Source organism: Empidonax traillii, unplaced genomic scaffold, assembly GCF_003031625.1.
Source record: "Empidonax traillii isolate 1590-97213 ecotype Southwest subspecies unplaced genomic scaffold, ASM303162v1 scaffold343:size799674, whole genome shotgun sequence".
Lineage (NCBI taxonomy): Eukaryota > Metazoa > Chordata > Aves > Passeriformes > Tyrannidae > Empidonax > Empidonax traillii.
Window position 1 is genome coordinate 584,649 of NW_020955536.1, and position 4,268 is coordinate 588,916.

Here is a 4,268-nt window from a genome sequence, read left to right on the forward strand (position 1 = left end):
TGCATGAAAATAGGATAAATTGAAAAAAAAACCACAGAAAAATGTATGAAAGTGGAAAAACCCCTCCATAATAATAAATTGATTTATGTACACACAGAGATATGCACACAGTCACAGGCACTGGCAAGCACTATAGCATCTTTTTACAATTACATGTGACATTTGAGACTAAAAAGCTAAAAAAGACTTAGATTCCTTTCTGATTAGAAATATCTTAAACTTGACACATAGTTTCCATAACAAATTGATATATCTTTGGTTAGTACATTCAAGAGAAGAGTAGATTCTGCTTTGACTAAGGAAGTGAAGAATAATTTTGAGAAAAATATCCTGAGAAGGAAATTCAGACACAATTGATCAAGGTGAAGTTTAACTCTGAAAAGCTATAATGGGAATACAGGCTGATTTTCTCCTAATATCTCTCATGTCAAATATGCTCAGCCAAAAGATGAGTTTTCTACCCTCAGGGCTTCCATCCCAGCCTGTGAATGGCAGCCCCAGCTGTGCTTTTTTCTGGCCTTTCTATTGTCATTAGTCAGGCAGATTCTGCAGAGAAAGCTTTGAGCTGACAGTTGTGTGTCACTAAGAGAGGCAGAATCCGGCCAGAGTCTCATCACTCGTCTCAAGGCTCTTCACTGACACGGCAAGAGTCCATCGAGTCAGCAGATGTGAGTTGAAGACATGCAAAGGAGATACATTGAGTGATTAAGTGCAGCTGGATGAAGGTATTATAAGAGCCCATTAAGACATTTAGGAGAAAATAATGATTTTGATACAATTATTAACAATCAAATGCAATAAAGCTATACTTTGGATTGAAATGACATAATTTTAAAATTATTTTAATAGCATTAATTTATGAGGGGCAGTTAAAACTCAGACTCAGTAATTGGTGGCTCCTTGGGAAGACAGTCCAGGGGGAGAGACTGGATGATTTCCACTGCTGCATAAAAACCAGAAATAATCACATATGTTGTTTTTCCCTAATAAGATAAATGATCAGTAAAAAAAGGGATGGGGAGGGTGAGGGATGAGTCCCTCCAAACCATTAGATGTCACGGAAACTTCAGTGGGTTTTTTCTTTTTTAGTAAACACATGGAAAAATCTTGTATTTAATAAGAATATAGTCTCTCAAATACAGACTATTTTAGCATTTTGGAGGCAATACATTAGGTTAGATAATATTTTAGAATCAGTGGGGTAAGATAAGAATATATATGAGAAGAGGGAAGGGATATGTGAACTTTTTTTGCTGTGTGTGCTGTTATCTATCTTTGTAGATGTCCACAACACCAAATCAAACCTGCTATCAACAACCTGCAGTCAGCAGTTTGAGGGGAAAAATATTTGCTGAATATTTCACTTTTTGTGTTGGACCTCATGCAGCTGAACCACAGAAATCTTTAGGATGAATTTTCTGAGGCTCAGCCTGACATGCTAATAAGCATCAATAATGCAAAGAAAGTTTTTGGGTACTTCTGAAATTACCTCTTGTATCTATTATTTATCACACGTGATTTCATAAACACAATTTGAGGTATTTGCCAATATCTTTACCTTCTCATCTTTCTTTTAACAGCCCAGAATTACAATAATCTCACTTCCACCATGCTCCTCCAAACAGTGGCAGCTGACACAAGTAGATTATAATCTTGTTTCCAGTGTAAACTTTTAGTGCAAGAAGATGTTGCTGATCTGTTTTAATTAACACCACAGAACAAAACTTCCCAACCCAGACTATGTTTCTTCTTCAGACTTTTATCTGAGTAGATGTGAATAAATCACAAGGAAGGGTTTTTTCCTAGACAGGAAAATAAATACCTCTTTCCCCCTTAAGTTTAGACATTTTCCCTACCCCTTTTTAACATTATCCTTTACTAACCAGGCAGAGTTACCTTTAAAAGGCAACTCCTCTATTCCTTAACCAGCTGGATCACCTCCCACAGTGTCCACTCACTATAAAGAAGGTTTAGGATGACAGGTCCATACTGTAGTTTGACAAGCATTTCTTCTCACTGCTCTACCAGATTATATCACTTCACTCCCCGTCCCCAGTCTTGCCTCCACTTTGCCCCATTGAACTTGCCCGGTCCCAGCTTTGGAATTTGTCTAATTTAAAGGTGACCCTGCAAAGGTGTAAGCCACAAGGCTGCCAAAGGAATAATCACTAAGCTATACCTGTAGATGTCCGACTTTACCCAAGTCTAAGTGAGTGGTGGTGGTGCACCTCAGGAGTTGAGATGCATGCTCTAAGTTTTTCTATTCCAACAGGCACAAATTGAGCAGAATATTTAAAAACTATGACTTGTGGTTTTCATTATTCTAACCGTACTGATCTAACGGCAGAGACTGTTTACTCAATGAAGATATTACACCCTTAAAGTCTACTTTTGAATGTCAGCTACAGAGCAGTTTCTGAACTCCAAAGTCCCTTTACCCAGCTTTACAAACACTTAGGAATAGTCCTTTCTTCTTTTATTGAAAAAAAGACCAAAGTTATTACAGCTGCTAAGAAAATCTTCAGAAGAGAGTATAACTAATATAGAAAATTTGAAGCTATATCCCTGAAGAATAAACTAATCTCATTTCAGTGGACTCCTCTGCCAACAGTACTTAAAAGATAATACTGTTATTTCACTTGTGCTTAAATCATGAACCAAAGGGAAAGATGTATGATACTCTGCAGGCTAAATACAATCTAGGTCCCTCTGCTCACATGATACAGCTTTCTTAAAATGAAGAGGAAACAAGGTACATATGGGAACACAAACTGCACTTAAAAGGAAAGCTCAATTACATGTGTTTTTTTTTCATATTGAGGAAGAAATGCAAGACAATATTTTTTTTGCATTTTCATTTACAAACTTGCTACTATCAGAACATAAATGCATTGTACCAGTGTGAGGATTGTGTCCACACATCCATTCACAAGCACAAGTTTAGGGTTACCTGGCTGGCTTTGGGAAAGGACTTCCTCTGTCTTATAAAGCACAGAGGCAATGGACCCTGATTATCTGACAGTTTCTTCCTTTTTGGTTGACATTTCAGCATATTTTTTTCCCCAAATAGAACAAGCACTGTCTCAGGAGCTATCTATTTTTCTTAATTTCAGTAGGGTTTTGGTTTGGTTAAAATTCCCCACTCTTTTTCTCACAGTGGTTTGCAATCAAAATGTTCACGTCTCAGCAGTCTGGGACCATTTCTTTATTTAGTTGTTTTACTTAGGTTAATTCACGGTTTACTGGTTTATGTTGTTTTAGTTTTTGCATTCAACCACCAAGTTTTCCAGTGGAATTCAGACTAAGTTTTATATCAGACAAGTCTTCCTCTAGGAAAAGAAATATTTCTTGACCAAGTATACTGTGCTGGATAAAGCAAGTACTACACACCTCAGCACTTCAGAATATGTAATAGTGTGGTTATAACACTTCAGAATTAAAAGAGCCTGACTTTATTGCAGTATGCTGCGAATACAGGCAACCTCAGTATGCTTCTTCCCTAATCTCTGAACACAGGGTCCCCTTATCTCCCTTGGGCTTGTCTGACACCATGTTGAGCCTCTTGGAAAAACTAGGCCTGCAGAATGTAATTTTAGAACTTTTTAGAGAGATCAGTTTTCTGTTTCTTAAATCATCGGATCATACCAACAGTTGAGCACTAATCCTGAAGAAGAAAAGCAGCAAGAAAGCTGCTACTGGTGGCACAGAGGCGGAATTGCCACCATCCCAGTGCAGCCTTTGTGTATGCCTTACCTTAGTTCCATTGTAAAGTTGCATTTACTAAACCATAGTGAAAAATGGGGGGAAATCAGGGCACCTATGTTTCCATTTGGGCCTGAATTTGGTCTCCTGAAGAATACTGTGGAGCTCTTTCTTATGCATATGGTTTTTTAGACACTATGTCTCGGCTGCTACTTCCTTCTCAGAGGGAGGACTCTTCACACTCTTCCCCTGCTCCATCATGGGCCCCTCCCACAGGATGCAGTCCTTCAGGAACAGGCTGCTCCAGCGTGAGTCCCCTGTGGGTCACAGGTCCTGCCACCAAACTTGCTCCAGTGTGGGCTCCTCTCTCCACAGCACCACAGGTCCTGCCAGGAGCCTCTTCCAGTGTAGGGTTCCCATGGGGTCACAGCCTACCTTGGGCATTCATCTGCTACACCAAGGACCCCCACGGGCTGCAGGGTGACAGCCTGCTTCATCACAGCCTTCACTGAGGGTTGCAGGAGAATCTGTACTCCGGCCACTGGAGCATCTCCTCCTTCTTCTCT

At 39.5% G+C, this 4,268-nt stretch overlaps 1 protein-coding gene across 1 annotated transcript in view; it reads right to left on the reverse strand.

Moving 5' to 3' along the window:
• The window catches only part of SORCS2 (sortilin related VPS10 domain containing receptor 2), a 241,126-nt gene that overhangs the window by 93,757 nt on the left and 143,101 nt on the right, over nt 1-4,268 (reverse strand). The window lies entirely within an intron of this gene.